Below are 17,989 nucleotides of genomic sequence, written 5' to 3' on the forward strand. Positions count from 1 at the left end.
TTGTGACAGTTAAGAATTTTTTTTTTAGAGTTTGATATGCTGAGTCACTAAGGGACAAGAGTTTTAGCTGTCTAATCTCTACATTTTTTGTTTTTCTTAATTTTTTTATTGCGTTGGTAAATGCTTAGGACAGAGTTTTCATCCGGTTGCATGGCTTAAAGGTTCTAACAAGAGCTATCAATGCTTCATTGTTTGAACAATTTCTGATAGTGTTAGCGAGGCTGTACCAATGGCTAGAGGTGGGCTTTCTCTTTCAGAGAGATACCTTGTGATTAAAGCGTTAATCTTCTCACATGTGTAAGGATTCCACCTTAAGGACTCCCCTTGCCGATCGCATTCAATCAATGCATGACTAGGCTCACTCTCCAAAACTGGTATGGTCATTTCAATAGTTAATTGTAAAATACAGTGATCACTATAATCAGCTTCAACGATTTTTACTTTGTTCGATACTAAGGCTAAGTCCTCGGATAGCGCAATATAATCAATACATGATTTCATGTTGTTGCGTTTCCAAGTATAACCACATCCTAGTTCTTCAAACGGAGTCAAAACAATGTTCCACTGAATCAGCAGTTCATACACTAGTTCTCCTCTCTTTGAGGAAGGAGATACTTTTGGCAATTTGTCTAAATTCATACCTGAGGCTAAGTGCCTCGTACAGTCTGAATTAAGGTCACCTCCCAGGATTAGTTTGCAGTAGGGCCACTGAGAAAACACCTCATCGAATATTTTTCCTAGATTTTCTAATAGTTTTTCGATGGTCATATGCAGTGGGTTGTAATATAAAGAAATGATTAAATAACAATCCTGATCACACACACACCCAAATCAATGACAATAGCAACAGAAAGCTGAGTTTTTTGAGTCATTAATAAAGAAAAGCGAAGTTTGTTGTTAATGAAGACTGCGACCCCCCCATACGCCCTCCCTCTGGGGCCATGATTCGCCTCCATCTGATATGCAGAAAAACCTTTGAGTTGAATTTGTTTGCTAGACATTGGGCCTCACTACGAGTCCGGTGGTAACCGCGGCGGTAAAACCGCCTGGTTACCGCCGGACTCGTATTACCATTTCGCATCCGTGACTCCGGGAATTACCAGGGTATTACAGCCCCGGTGTCCCGGGAATCACGGAGGCGGAATGGTGTTAATCCGCATTCCCATTGAGTCCCAGAGGACTCAATGGGAATGGGGAAGTGGAAACACCGGCACCATCTCATGATGGTGCCGGTGTTTCCACGTCAGCCTGCAGGCGGGAGGTGTTCAACCCGCCAGGTCAGACCTGGTGGGAAGATCACCTTCCGCCTGCAGGGGTCGGGATCGGGCGGTCCGGAAGTAACAGTGGCGGCGGGTTCACCGCCACTGTTAATTCCGGATTCCCGACCCGTAATGAGGCCCATTGTTTCCTGAGCTAGAATAATGTCCAATTGTTGCTGTGGCATACAAGTAGTTGCCCAGTTTAAAAGATTTTTATTTCCGCAAGAAGTTCAGGTCATGACCCTAAGCCAGCTTTTGCTGCTATGTGGAGGTTGATTTTTCTTCCTCCTTTCTTGCACCCAACAAGACTGATAACCAAGACCAGTCTTTGGTGTTCGAGGAGATGGCCACTAGTTGTGCAATTACTGCAGTCTCCGGGGGTTGAGAGACAGTCATCCCCAGAAGTAATGGATTAGTAATCTGTGGTATTGGAGGGGGTTTCTCATTAAATACCTTTGCTTCTTCAATTGACTGTAGGGAGAACACAGATAACCCCAACATTTTCAATTCTCTTTTATGTGCCCAGATAAATTCAGCTATAATTGAAGATTGCACTTGTAGTACCATCCTGTAGTTATTCACAGGTGGAAGGGTGATCCACACAATATCACCAGATACCAAAGTTCTAAGTGCAGGAATTTTCTGGAAGACCTGTAACATAAATGAACGATTTAGGCTTTTCCCTCCATTAATTTCAGGGGTGCTAATCCAGCCTAAAATAGACAATATCTGTAAAGAGTCAGCAGATTCGTCAGTGGAGGAGTTGTTCTTTTCAACAACATACTGTGAAGTTTGAGGTTTTTCAATTTTCGGTGTGTGTCCCTCGTGTGCAAGCACCTTAATCGGCGTGTTAGCTAAACCATAGCTAGGTTTGTTAATAGACTCCTTTGAAGGAGAGCCCTCATTCATTAATTGACAATTCTGGTTACACTCAGGTTCTGCTGATTTTACTTGAAGGTTAATCGGTGGAATTGAGTTATCGCCCCCCTGTTTTATAGGGTGTTGGCTGTCTGATGATGTCATACCTCCCCCCATCACACTGCTCAATCCTTCTGCACCCACATTATTCACCACATTAGTTCTCTTGTTGAATATAGGTTTATAAAATCGTACTACCGATTTGTGGTCAAGCTCAGGTGGTAATATAGGTATTTCGGTTTGCGTAGCCATGGTGTAACAATTAGTGATAAGAGGAGGAGGAGAAATACAGCCTCCTTCTTGTCTATAATTCTCTGCGAATATAAAACCCTCCAATTTGTTTAATTTAGAGAGCATCACAGATTGTGCAGCCTTAATGTCACAGAGCTCATAATGGGTGTAACCGTGTCCACGATCTAGCAAGTTGAGGAATCTTGAAATTACTGGGTAGGATGTTTCAAATATTTGTAAGTCCTCTGCTAATGTGTTAGAATTAAGCTGTGCGACTGCAATATGTTCTTCATCGGAGGGGATAGAGGGAGTACAGGAATGAACCTCAGGCGAAGAACATACATAAGCAACATTGTTCTCCGGTGTCTGCTCTTGGACTGCACTGTTTAGTGGTACATTATTAGCCATAGTTTCCGCCTCATAATTAGTTGGATTAGGTGCAAGGGCAGGAATTTGTTTATCTTCATAGTGCAGATGCACTTTCTCTTTATGACCTGGATGAATTGTAACTGGGGTTGATGGTCCGGCAGAAAGTAGTACCCTTTTTTCCAGTTCAACCAAACCTGCAGGGGCCAGGATAGATACATCAGAGGGAGGACCCAGGGATGCATACTCCATGGAACCTAGACTTGTGGTGTCATCATTTTCACATACACTTAGGTAGCTTTTCCACGATTAAACCTAAAGGTGCTTCCTTCTGTCTTTCCCACAGATGCCATTAAGGCTTTACCCTGTCCTTTAATTCTCATGCGTTCATGTTAAATGCTCATATTTTGGCAAGGGGATTCAGGAAGAGTGTTATTATTAGGTAAAGACTTGTTTCCACTCAACATTAATGAAGCCTCAATGGTTTTGTGTTTTTTGTTAGATAGTGCCATGTTATGGGAATCCACATAAGAGGTTTCACTATATTGGTTAGTCTTACAAGGTTTGATAACAATTTTGGTTTCAATGTGGCCGCTACGCAAGCGTGCAGCCATTAGACTTTCCAGTGGGCATAACCCGTGACACATCACACCTTGCTTTCAACGATAGGTTCACCAAGAAAGCAAACAAGCAATGGTATGTTTACAATATTGTTAGATGATTTAGGCTAGAATAGAGATACCTGTACCAAAAATATTACTGACCATTTAGCACCCGCTCGCCCACCCGAAAAGCCCAACAGCCTAGTACTTCCGTGGTACTTCTGGTACGTGCGCGCTGGTGCGCGTGCACCGTAGCAATATGAGATGCTGGGAAGGTGGGTGTGACAGTGCTGCGGGCAGCAAGGGCGGTGCAATCTAGGAGAGTAGAGATCGAAATAACATCAGCTCAAGAAAAGGAACATAGCACAATTTCAGCACAATTAACGTCCTTAAAGTAAGGACTTAAAGTTCATCGGTGGTATGGAATATAAGAATTTACTTTTTTTAGAAGTCCAAGTGCGAGCGAGTTTCCAGGTTATAAGCGCTTCCCCTTGCGCACACAGCCTCAGTCAATACACGATGTTGGAGGCAAATGCAGTCCTAAAGGGAAGAGTCCTCGGCACAGCCCAACAGCTTAGTACTTCCGTGGTACTTCTGGTGCGCCTTCTCTCTTTAATCAACGCCTTTGGGGCCTTTTCAGGATTGAAAATTAACAAATCAAAATACATGCTGTTTCCCCTATGAGTTTACGACCCGATCTTGGATCCTCTAGACGCTTTCCTGGGGGTCAGAATTGAAAAATGTGCAATCCAATACCTGGGTGTGCACCTTACCAATAATCTCTCTGTGCTGGCGACAGCCAATTATGATCCAATACTGCCCACCATCAAGACGGACCTGAAATGATGGGGCATGATTCTGTCATGGTACGGGCGTATGAAGGCGTTGAAGATGAATATCTTGCCAAGACTACTATACCTGTTCACAGCCCTCCCCACGAGAGTACCTGAACACATTTTTAAAGAACTCCAGACAGCAGTACAAACATTTATTCGGCAAGGCAGGACCCCGAGGACCAAGAGCTCTACTCTCACCCTTCCCAGGAAGGAGGGAGGGAGGGAAGCTTCAGCCTACCCGACTTCTGTCATTATCACAAGGCAGCCAAACTCTGGGACCTCCTGGAACACATGAAAGATGATAAGGGCACATACTGGACCTACCTAGAAGACATGGACACACACCCATTCAAAGTGAGGGACTTTCTCTGGGCCCCATGAGAGGTCATTCCAGGCAGAATTCTTGACCATCCCGCCATAGGGGTATTGTGGTGTCTGTGGAGGGAGGGCGCATAAACGGAACACTTGTCAACATGGCCCTCCCCTAAGTTCTCGCTATGGGGCCCTATACTCAGAACTGGTTGGATAAAGGCATGGAAAGGGTGGGACAATTGTTCCAGGGGTGAGAATTCCTATCATACAACGAAGTGGCTGAGGCCCTGGGCCCCGGCATAATCACAATATTCGAATACCGTAGGCTGAAGGGCCTCTTCTGTGACCAGAAATGGGGAGAAAAACTCAAGAGACCACTAACCCCTTTTGAGAAAGCACTCGACTCAGCCAGTTTAAGGAAAGGGATGCTGTCAAAATTGTACAAAGTCATAAATACCAATAACCTGATTGAGAGACGAGGGTTCCGACAATGTTGGAATCATCTAGCTGGGGAGGTACTCTCGGAAGAGGTATGGGACAAGGTTTTTGTAATAGCTTTCTATGGGAACCTCTTTACAGCTGACATGGAGCATAATTTTAAAGTACTCCAGGGATGGCAGAGAGACTCACCTAAAATATCTAAAATGTTCTTGTGGGCATCTCCGCGATGTCCGAAGAGCTGCGGTCGGGTGGGCTTGAGGGAACACATGTGGTGGCACTGTCCACAGATACAAAAGTATTGGGAAAACCTGCGGGGTGCGTGGCCGAGGTCACAGGGGAAGTACCCCCACAGGACCCGCTGACAATGTTACTGGGTCTGCCACGAGAGACTCAGACATGTATAGATATCCCAGAATGTGGGAGATAATGCTGAGGGTGGGGAGGGTAGCCTGGCACAGAAGTGGAAAAGCCCCACAAACCCAAACAAGAAAGAATGGCTGATCAAAGTGAAAAACATGTTCCTAATGGATAAACTGATGGCCCTGGTGAACGATGAATCTGGCACCTTCCGTGCAGCCTGGGATGGGGTGAGACAGTAATGGCATTGGGAAGTGCACTGAGGGAAAGAGGCCTCTCGCAAGTTATGGTGGAGGGCAGTGGAAACACTATGGTAAGGGTAGAGGGGAGAAGAGGGAGTCCCCCCCACACGAAAGAAGGGAGAGGGGCGGGGATGAGAGAGGTTAGCGAGCCCATAAGAAGCTTGTTGTAAAGAAACTCCAGGACATAGTAGGACGATTTACCATATAGTTATCATTATACCAGTAACAACATCTCCAGAAGGGGACGTGGACTCATAGAAAACTTTTCACCAAATGGGACTGATTTCCTATGCACCAGAAACCACTGTTGATGTATATTCCTTAAGGGGAGGGGTGGGAGTGGTGGTCGGGGGGAAACGTTATGTTTATACGGACAGACAAGATGATGAAATGATTTGTACGGAAGGTCCCTGTTATAGTTGTGCACAAATGGCAATAAAAAACTAAAGTTTAAAAAAAAAAAAGAAAATTACCACAGTAACCCAGAAACTCATCCAGCCGGAACTAAGGGCTACAGACAGCGAGGGACACTCCAGACACAACAATCTGTGGATCCTGGGGATCCCCAAAAAGGAGGATGACCCCAGTATGAAGCTCTTTCTGGAAAAATGGTTGGCGGAACTATTAGCCCCCGAGAAACTGTCAAAGTTCTTCTCCATCAAGAGTGTGCATCAGATCCCTCGGGTCGCCCTGTCCCAGAAGCCTCACTGTGCACCATCATAGCATGCCTTCTGAACTACAGGGTGCAGGATGCAGTGCTGCAAATGACAAGAGCTTCTGGCTTGATAACGTACAATGGCAGCATGGTAGGAGTCTTCGCAGACTACACTAGGGAAGTACAGAAGGCCCGTCAATCCTTCAACTCAGTCAAACGGAAGCCGGCATCAAGTACGCCCTCTACTTCCTGGCGCAAATTAAGATATACCATGAGGGGATGGTTCACCTGTTCAATAGCCTCTCAGAGGTGTGGAACTGGATATAAACCCGGATCCTTCCACCTTCGGGCCCCAACCCAGTCAGGGGGAGACACAGAGTGGAAACGGGGACGGGGAAGCAACCCTTCAGATGTTTGAATCGCAGCCTGGGGCACTTCCGGACACCATAGCAGGAGAGAAAGACATTGGAGGCCCTGCCTGAGCAGAAAGGCGGAAGGGCCCAGGGCCAATCTTGTGGGGTCTAATTTGGGGCTGCATCTCAATACTGGCAGCAGGCGGGAGGCATGCAGTACCTAGCTGGATGCACAACCCACACAAGGTTGACTATGTTTGCTTGTGTCCAGTTGACCCAGGACTGGGGCGACAGGTGCTTCTGGTTGGGTGGGGGAGTACGGCGTGGGGGGAGTTGGGTTGGTTGGGGTGTCTCAGGGTTTAATGTGTTTGGTGTTGGTTGCCTTAGGTTAATTGCCTTGCTTGGGTCGCCCTGGAGGGGTGAGATGGCAGATGGATCACAGAGTTCACGGGACACTTTGGGATCCGGGAAGGCAGGGAGGAGGGTAGTGGCACTCAAGACACAATTCTGGGGCACTGATAGCACATGATGGGGCAATATCTCTATTGACGTGAAATGTCGATGGATTAGGCTCCAGCATTAAACCGAGACTGGCACTTCAGTTCCATAATAGATACTCACCGGACATAGCCCTCTTGACAGAAACGCACTTGGTCGGCACGGAATGCAAGTTTTTGCAAAAAGGTCCAATTATGCACTGGTCGTCCACGCCGGGTTCTTGAGGGGGGCAAGAGGGACATTGGTTCTCATACATAAAAGGGTACCATTTCAACTGTGGGAGGTTCGGGATGACCCGAGAGGGTGATTTTTTGTAGTAAGAGGGGGACTGTGGGGGTACAGATGAGGTGTAGTTGTGGTATATGCTCCCCTCCCCCTCTCATGCTTGAGCTGCTGAACGATCTCCAAGCAACAATAATCATAGACTAAGCTGACATGTGGGTGCTGGGTGGGGGGGATTTAGTGAGGTTATGGACGTGGGCATAGATCATAAAAGCAACAGAAACCTGACCCTTCCGACCAAGCCACATTCCTTCATGGCTGCGTTGGGGCTGGTAGACATATGGAGAGCATTTCACGGGGCAGAATATGGGTTCTCATTCTTTTCCAATGCGCACAAGTCCCTATCACCAATAGATTATTTGTTTGTCCCACATGGCATGGCACACAGGTTGCTGTCCGCAACATTTCTGGCCAGGTGCATCTCAGGCCATTCCCCTCTTCTCAAAGAGATTAAAAGTGGGCAAACAAAGCCCAGCATCGTGCCTTAATACATTCTACTTGGGCATCCCTGAGGTATTAGAGGTTTTATCCTGTAAAACGACAGACTACTTCACCTTAAACGAGGGGTCAGTTGATAACCCGGTCACGCTATGGGAGGGCTATAAGGCAGTGCTTCGGGGGGAGGCTCTCTCTCTCCCGTGGTGGCTTAATGCCTGCAGTATGCCCAGGAAATAGGCTGAGGCTCTTGTGGTGAGGAGGGAGGAGGAGGTCCAGGAATCTGGGTCCCAGGCTTCACGGAAAGCTCTGGTCACATCACAGGAAGCCCTGAAGAATGCAGCCCTGGTTAATGCCAGACAGCCCTTTCGATGGTGCACAGCCAAATTCAAGAACCTGGCAACAAGGCAGGGAAAATCTTGGCCTGGCTGGAGAAGCGAGACACGGTTAAGGGCTATGTATGGGCCATTCATGGCACGGGTGGGAGGATGTTAACAGAGGACTCGGACATTGCTGCGGCATTCACATCCTTTTATGAGGAATTGTACTGCCCTTGCCGGTGGGGCCCCTGGCAGATGGGCCAAATATCCTCAACTCGATAGTGATTCTCCATCTCTCAGAACAGCAGACACAGGGATTTGACTCTGAGATCACAGAGGAGGCGGTCACGACAGTACTTACCCAGCTTCAAACTGGCAAGACCCCAGGACCTAACGTTTTCCCGGTGGAAACCTGGAAGCGGCTGGGAGAATTGGTGATTGGGCCTATGCATCGCATGTTTATACAATGCAAACAGAATGGATATCTCCCCCCGGACCTTATGAAGGCATGCATCATGATACTCCCGACGCAAAGGAAACCACAGGAGCTCTGTGGCTCCTATAGGCCAATATCACTAATTAATGGAGAGACAAAGGTCTTGGCGTGGGTCCTAGTTAATCGGCTACTAGAAGTGATAAACTTCCTAATACACCCAGATCAATGCAGATTTATGCCCTCTAGATCAACGTGTATGACCCTGCATAGGGTGCAGTTTGCCATCAGTCAGGCAGGCCTCTGTGATGCCAGACACACTAGTGCTCTTATCTGCATAGCAGAAGGCATGGTGATGAGAGACGTTGGGCTAATTGGGTGGAGAGGTAAAGTCAAGCCACCTCCTGGCACCTGGGTCTCAGCTTACGAGCTACTAAGTGAACCGAATGTTCCAGACATGGCACAAGCATGCCAACCAATTGTAGGGGGCCATTTAACGAAGGGGCTTCTAGTTTGAGAGCCAATGATATACAGTGTACTTAATAGCGTTGAAGATGACTTGCTTTAGAGGTAGGGATAAATTGTCCACTTGACAGTAGATACCCAATCCTAATCCCACCCCGTATAGAAAGTATACTTAGATGTTCCCCTCTAGCCTATCATAACACCTCCTAGGTTTTTCTCATTTGCCACAAAGTATGACATCAAATATGACAAATTTGTACTATATAAATGTGTTTTTATGTGAAATGAACCGAGAGACTAGAGCAAACATCTGTTGATCTCAGTTGTAACTACCTGTTTTAGACAATTGATATTAAAACAGAACACTTTGCCATCTTCCTGAGTTGGTTCGATTATTTGGTGTCAGAGTTATTCTGCATCTCCATCCATTGCATACACGATACCCAAAGGGCACTAAGCTCATGTGGTAGCAGAGGATGGTTCAAGATCCAAATTAGTTTGTTGCCAGAGTTTCGGATGATCGGGCATCCTCTGCCATTAGCTGGAAGGTCACAGGGATTCCTGTGGAAAGTGGCCAATAGAAATAAACTTGCAAGAAGAACGGAGACAGTGGGCAGGTCCACCTTTGATGAAATCCCTGCCCGGTTTCCACGGGCGCTCTGCGGACAGAAGGAGAAGTGGTCGATTGGAGGAGGAGTCGATACCGAAGGCCTCAAGTCGATTAACAAATGTTGAGTAGACTAAGGGGATTGGCAAATGAAGGGGGTGGGATTATGATAATTTTTGAGTAATGGGAAATATTGTGTGAAGGAAAAATAGCACCCAAATTCCTCACTCAAGGTAGTTCAGAAGGAGACATCTCAAATCTCAACGGGGGTAGAACAGAAATATATAACTCACAAACCGGTTTGCATAGGCTGCCATCTCAAACCCTGTATAGGGTGTTAAATAAAGGCGAGAGAGAAAAAGGTGATCACAGTGTTTATTAAATGTGTAAAGTCGACTAGTCTGCATGATGTTTGTTGAGTAGAAATATCGAAGAACGAAAGAAATTGTGAAGTCATTGAAAAAAGTTGAGGAGCTATAGCGACTATCTAGAGAAGTGGTTGGTACCAATCCAAAGGCAGAAATAGCTCATTGAGAAATCAGAGGCTTGAGTGGTGATTGATAGTGTGCACACATATTTGTTGTTTTAAAGAGTTAAAAAAGTGGTGATTTACGCAATGGTATAAAGGTTGTTTTATAAGTCTGGTAAGTATTGACAGTCAATTGAGACGTGTCATTAGGGGAGATACTCCTTTGATGCACTTGTGTAAAACACTGCCAAACATATGCCCAATCTCAAACAGTGTAGTGCAGAATGGGTGAAAGGCATGACAGGTAAGATGTTCATGCCATTGGCCACAAGGGGATATCTGTCAAAAGCGGTATTGCAACACATGACCACATACTTGCACGCTGCGTACATGGAGAAGAAATTAGAGGAAAGGTTAGCAATTCTAGAGCTCTGGAATATGACCAGGAAGAGAGGGAAGATCCGCCAACTGAGGAGTGGATGCTTAGTCAGAGAAAGGAGGAAGGTGTTGAGCCCTCAGCTCCCCTTACCTCGCCTGAAGAAAAAGGCGCTAATGCGGAAGAAATAGGGTTGTATCCTCTAAAGGAATTGAAAGCGGCGACGAGGTTTAGTAACCCAATATACAAACCTCCCACTTATAGCAGTGATGACAGTCCAGAGGAGCATAAGAGAAAAGAAGATATCTGTAAAATCATACAAGACAAAGAAGAAAAGAGTGAGCGGTCAAACATATCGACAGAAATAGAAAGAGAGATGAAAAGATGGAGAGGAGAGAAGGATAAAGCTGACGAGGTAGCGCTCGTGCAGAACGAATGGGTGGGAGGACAGATATTACTCAAAATCAATGAGAAAAGCACCAAGGAAGCTAGTCAAAGAGAAGATAATGACGAACAAGAAAGAAGGGACAAAGACCAAGAGAAGAGATTGAAAGAGGATGAGCAGAAAAGGAAGAACAGGGAGAGACGAGAGCAGATGTATCAAGAGGAGCAAGAGAGAAAAGAAGAACGGCCAGAAGAACAAAGAAAATATGACAATAGACAAAGAGCGATGCAAGATAGGGATAGAAGAAAAAGGAAGAGAGAAGAGGAGGAAGCACAAAAATGAAGGGACAAAAGAATACAGAGCCAAAGGGAGGAAGAGGAAAGAAGAGAAGGAGTAAGGAGAAAAGAACGAAGGCAAGAGGAAGAAAGATTTAGAAGGGAGGTGAGAAAGCAAAGAGAATTAGATGAAGAAATATAACAAGGGAGAAGACAGCACGGTCTTGATACCAGTCTGATTTGTAAAGAGCCAGTAGGGCCAAGCCCAGCAATACGATGAGATAGAACAGAAGATTTCCTTCTGATAAAGGAAGCAATGTCAGGGGCATCTAGAGTAGTATTGGAAGAAGAAAATGTGATGTGGGAAACATTGGGGAAAGGATTGATAAGGCCTATAAAGAATTAAAGGAAGGTAGCCACTATGGAAGTCGAAGGAAAAGGGATCAATCCCTAGCATTTCAGTTACAAAGAGAAGAAGAATTTTCATTCAGTCCCGAACATAAAGCATTGTTTTTAAGCAGACTGAACCTAGATAAAAGTGACAGGGATGATAGTCGCAATAGTTGGGACAAGACCTGTCAGACGGGGAAAGAGAGTCCATCCTCGAGGTAGGAGGAGGGAGCAGAGACACCCCCTCCTCCTTGAGGTAGGAGGAGGGAGCGCATGCACGCCCGAAGGAAGCCTGCAATTAGATAAAAAAGTAATATGGTCCGATCTGGAACAACCTAAGGATAGGACGCCATATCCCATAACATATCCAGAACATCCCTGAGGATGATTGTATAGTGAAAATGGAGAATCACTGCCATATGTGAGAAGGTTAAGGTCACTACCATCCCTGCCATGGATAGACTAACGATGGGAACCAACTGCGGTTGGGGTTTACGCAGTTTCCCTAATTGGAAAAAGGGGAGCAAGACTGCAGAATATTCCATGGCCACAGATGGATAAAGATAGTTTAAGGTGCAAGCTCCCGAGTTTGAATTCAGGCGCTGGGAAATGGATATACGATTTAGAAAAAATTATAGGAGCAAACACGCTGGCTATAGGGGACATAAAAGGTCTCCTGGCAGCTATTCTTGGAGAAAGGGCTGATGACATTTGGAGGACAGCATGGTTTTGAAGTGTTACAGCACACAACACAGCGCATGACGGAGCGCCGTTTAACAATTGTAGAGCAGATGTGTGGAGGGCTCTCAGGGTACACTATCTTGACACATCAGATATGGGTGCAATTATGACACGTAAGATGAAAGAAGATGAAGACCCTATTGCTTCCATTCAGGATATTCAGGAGAAATGGCAACTTGAAACTCGTGAGCCGTGGGAAAAAACGGTGTCATTATTTGACTATATTTTATGTCAGGGGTTGCCTGAGCCAGTACAGAGGCAAATGAAGAGACAAGTGGGGATGGAAGAGAAACCGTGGGCTGAGATACAGCTGACGATAGTGCATCACTGTCGGTTGTTGCAAGAGAAAACTAGGAAGAAAGATGAGACTAGGAAAATTGAGAAAGTCAAGTTAGTTCAGAAACAAATGTCACAATTTGCCATAGAAGGGGCGGTATTGACAAGCGCAGAAGGATTGGGAATGCAGGAAGCAATGGATACATTGCAGGTGAATAATCTGCGCCCGATGGACAAAGGTATATATGGATTCATGCCATGAGGCACAGGTATGGGCTATAGAGGAAGAAGAGGATTTCCAAATAATCATAACACGCAGAATGAGAATCAGAGTACCCAGGGAGGATTTAATCAAGGGGGACTTGTCAGACGGGCACCCCCAGTATGTTGGACTTGTGGGCTGACACAGCACATTGCACGCGTATGTGGGAGCGAAGGGAATATGCAGAATGGCCAATTTTCAAGAGGAGGGACAGCTTATCCTCCATCATATAGTACACAAACTAGGGAATGGTGTGCCCAAGATCACACAGTATATCAGACACAAGCGCCACGAGTGCAGCAGATACAGCAGCAAGAGCGAGTGGAAATGAATCCACCACAATGGCAGTCGCAACAAGCCCCCATGCAGACACAGCAGTATACAAACACAGGACAAGTGCTGACACCCAGAATAGGAGGTGTCACTGTAGTAGGAGGAAATCCTTTCACAGGGACGGGGATGTGCCTGTACCCACAATAGGACAGTTCACAGGGTGGTTTGATGTGTTCAGTACTATCTGTGACACCAGACCCCCAAGAGGAACCAAGGGTTGATGAGACGATAGGAGGCAAATCTTTTTCTTTTCTAGTAGACACTGGATCTACTCGTTCATGTATACGAGAGGGAAAATATCCAATGTCAGGAATTGCCATGAATGGTTAAGGGTTCTCTGGAGCTACGAGTCAAGTTCCTTTTACTGATGAATTACCAGTCTCTATAGGAGAGTGTGACATATCTGTTCCTTGGTTATATTCACGACAGACACCAGTTAACATTTTGAGAAGAGATTTAATGACAAAACCTAACATGACTATTTAATTTACTGATCAAGGGATAGTGTACTCCACTACAGGAATCCAATATTTAAGCTTTGGCAAATGTATACTGGCATTCACAGGGCAAGTGCCTCTGCAAGGTGTTCCAGTAGATCCAGAGGTTTTTCTATATGGGGTGAGCATTCTACTGATGTGGCTACATGGCTTAGTGGGAAAAATTGTGAAGATACTTGACAAATCTTTGTTTACACCGCAAATACCCATGGATGAAGAGGTGGGACAGACTATCCCTATAAAATTGGAAGCAGCCATAGTAGGAAGGGAAATGGCAATGCTTGAAGGAGAAGACAATGAGGGTAGACCATGGAGAACAGTAATAGCTCTTGAGGAAGGGTACAGATTGACTGACGTTGCGGATGATAACATGTTTAGAGAAGACCAAACAGACGATGAAGTGGTGTTCTTCATGAGCATCACATACTAGATAAGAATAGAAAAGAGGGAAGTCCCACAGCGAATGGCAATAATGTGGCAGCGTCCAGCATATTTCCAGGAAGACTTGGAGAAGGTACCAAGCGTCCTTTGGACCACAGGCCCTTATGGCGTGGGTTTAGGGGAGAGGGGAAGTTAAAATAAAGCTGAAAACAGGAGTAATTTTACCTCGAGCAAAGCAGTACCCCATGTCTCGAGAGGCTGATGAAGATATATTTCAGACTATTTCGCCACTGATGAAACAAGGAATTCTGGTGCCATCGGTATCGTCGTGTAACACCACGGTGCATCCGATTAAAAAATCTGAAGGAGGGTCGTGGAGATTTATACAAGATATTAGAATGATTAACCAGATTGTAGATGCAGAGTTTCCTTTAGTTCCTAATCCGGCAACGATACAGTGCACTATCCCAATGGAGGCTCGATATTTCATGGTGAACGATTTGAAAAATGTGTTTTCTCGATCCCGTTGCACAAACACTCACAAGACTTGACTTCCTTTATGTTCCGCCAAACTCGACTGAAAGATAATCGTTTGCCCCAGGGGTACTGTGTGTCCCCATCAATCTTTAACAGTGTCCTGCAGATGGATTTAGGTAATTTTGATCTTAAGAGTACAGTGATACAGTACGTGGATGACATTTTAATCTGTAGCACCACAGAAGATGAATGCAGACAATATTCTATTCAGTTAATGACTATTCTAGCAGACAAGGGATATAGGCTAGACAAGGAGAAGTTACAATACTGTCAAGAAGAGCTGTTATACATAGGCCAGCTGATTTCACATGAAGGAAAGAAAGTGACTCCTGAAAGGGCTGAGGTAATTATGAAAACCTCTAAGCCAAATATTGTGAAACAGATGCAACAGTTTCTGGGACTATGCAACTATGTTAGAGCCTGGGTGTTTTATTACAGTTCATACACAAGACCCCTTTTGCAAGCTTTAAAGAAAGCACAAGTGGACAAGATAAAAATAGAATGGACAGAGGAAATGGAAGAAGGGTTTGAGAAGCTGAAAAAAGCAATTTGTACAGCCCCTGTTTTGGGAATTCCCAATTATGCAGAGGAATTTTATCTGTTTTTGCATACAAATGGGACAGACATGACTGCAGTGCTTACACAGTGAACTACATTGGGGTACAAGCCTTTAGCATATTATAGTGGGATTTTAGATCCAGTTATGAGAGGACATTTCCCTTGTGAATTCCGTTCGCAATTGAGAAGTCTACAAGTATTGTAATGGACTTCTCTTTGACGCTCTTCATGGAGCATGTTCTGTTTGCCATTTTAGAGAAACTCAAAGGTACAATGACATCTCACAGAGCTTCTGCCTATGAAGTAATGATTTTGAACCCAATGATCAAAATTGTCAGATGTAAAATAATGAATCCTGCCACATTTGTAGCTGAGTCTGTAACAGAAAGGCATCATGTGCATGGCTGTGCTAATTATGTTGAATTTTATGATGATATACACAGAGTGAAGGAAAATGCTTTAGCAGGAGGGGAAATTCTCTTTATAGATGGGTCTTCAAAAATTGATCAGACTAGTGGGGAAAAGCATTCAGGCGCAGCAGTAGTGAGAGACAGATTAAATGGAGAATTTGAAGTTGTAACAAGTGCAAGACACGCGTCTCACTTTTCAGCGCAAGCAGCAGAGTTGGTAGCGCTTATTGTCGCACTCAAAAAACATGAAGGGCAGGAAGTAACAATGTACAGTGACTCTGCCTATGTGACATCAACCGTACACACAGGGTTATGATATGATATGACAGGTTATTTATAACGCGCTTAATACCCAGAGGTTTCTAAGCACGGACCCAGGGATTGAACCTGTGCTGCTCATGTTGTCTTGCTTCCAAGGCGAGCACGTTGCCGCTGAGCTATCCTCCCCAGACGCGTGCAGACGGCACTCCATTGCAGCACGCATCCTTATTGGACAGGCTTATTAAGGCACTACAACTCCCAGTGGCTATAGCAGTCGTTAAATGCACAGCTCATACTAACCGAACAGATTTTACCTTTTTGCAGGAATGAAGCCGCAGATAAAGAAGCCAAAAGGGTTGCATATTCCCTAGATATTTTTAGTTTTGATACTGAGGGTATTAAAGAAAATGTAGTTACAACTATGTTAGTGCAAGAAGGGTTCAATACATTGTTGATAACCCAACTAATAGAGATTCAAGGGAGTGCACCACAGGAAGAGCAGGAATTGTGGAAAGGAAGGGGTGTTCTTTATCCCCCACAGAAGCATTATGGTGACAAGACAGCACTGCAAACCTGCTGATGCCAGTAGAATTATTAAAGGTTGTGCTTGAACAGCTGCATTACCCTGCGCATATAACTAGGGAGAGTCTTGCTGCTACAATTGCGAAAGACTGGTTCATTTTGCATTTATTGGAGCACGTTGCACAATATATGGTCAACTTTATCGTGTGTCAAAAGTTTACTGCTGGGCATACACTGAGAACAATTAGAGAGGTAATACATCGACTGAATGATCCGTTTCAGCATTTACATATTGATTATGTCAATGTGCTGCTAGTATGTAATGGATATAGGTATCTATTAGTGGTGGTGTGTCCCTTTTCTAGGTGGATTGAGGCAGGTCCATGCACACACCCTGATGCCAGTTGCAGAAGAGAAGCTTGGTGAGTGTGCGGTGTGGGTTATTTGGGGGAAGACAGGCAGCAGTGCAGGATGTCAAAGAGACCAGAGGAGGTGGGAGTGACCACAGTGCAGAAGCTATTGGAGAGAGGGGGTCTGTGGAATATTTGTCTGTGAGAGTGGAGAGTGTGCAGAGAAGACAAAGAGTAGGAGTAGCAGGGTGGCAGTGGTAGTGGAGGTGTTAGTAATTGTGGGAATCCTAGGGTGGTAGAGGGAGTAGGAAGTGGTAGTTGGTTGAAGCAAAGTGTAGTAGGTGTTAGTGAGCAGTAGTCATAGTAAAGAGAGCAGCATTAGTGGGTGATAATAGTGGTAGTAGCACTAGTACATAGTACAGGGTTCCACCCTCTTTACACACTCCATATCAAAAACTTGCTACTATATATATAACGTTGTTATCTACATTAAAAACAAACAGTAGCCGGAAACAAACATTTGTTTAAAATGTGTATTGCAGCTTGCACAATATGTGAATAGATTGCAATTTGGAGAATAAGTATGTTTGTAAAACTGGCATACTTTGATGTTTTTCCCACTAAATATAGCAATACTCATAGGGCTTTGAAGGCAAACGGAAATGCTTCAATCAGGTTTGGGTTAAGATAGGATGTGCCAATAACAAAACCCTTGACTTTCACTTGTTGCCCCCAGAATGTCAGTGTTTCCTATGCTCCTGCTTTGACGCTTTCATTGCTAGACTCCCTCGGACAAATGTGTACAGGAACAAAATTGTTTAAGGATGTGTGTGCAGTGACCATTGTATGTGCAGAAACACTTGTGTACCAGGTCAGATGTGTGAATAGAAACAGATAGAACGAGAATGGTGTGCACATTAAGAAATACGAATGTAAGAACATATCTTTGTTGGCTTTTCAAAACCTGTCGGTGTACAGGAACACAAAGAGGGCATCAAGTCGACAACAGGTCATTGACTGCAAAATGTTATGAAGCACGCAGAGGCGGTACATGCGAGGATTTGTGTTTATTATACACAGGTTCCTGTAAATGAGCTCTCCAGGAACAACCCCCAGCCATCCAGCCCTTCCCATTCTCCTCCCACGGCTCTCAGGATCTTCCGACATCTTATGATGCATCTTCATTTCTCACTCACAATTCCAACCCAACTGCTCACACACACACACACACACACACACACACACACACACACACACTGGCTACACATATATATATATAACACAAACTTCAAACAGGCTGGTGCAAAGGCCGGTGATAAATGAGAAAGAATATATTCACATACCAATGTTTCAC

Source organism: Ambystoma mexicanum, chromosome 5p (assembly GCF_040938575.1).
Source record: "Ambystoma mexicanum isolate Mex_15411 chromosome 5p, UKY_AmexF1_1, whole genome shotgun sequence".
In the NCBI taxonomy this organism is placed as follows: domain Eukaryota; kingdom Metazoa; phylum Chordata; class Amphibia; order Caudata; family Ambystomatidae; genus Ambystoma; species Ambystoma mexicanum.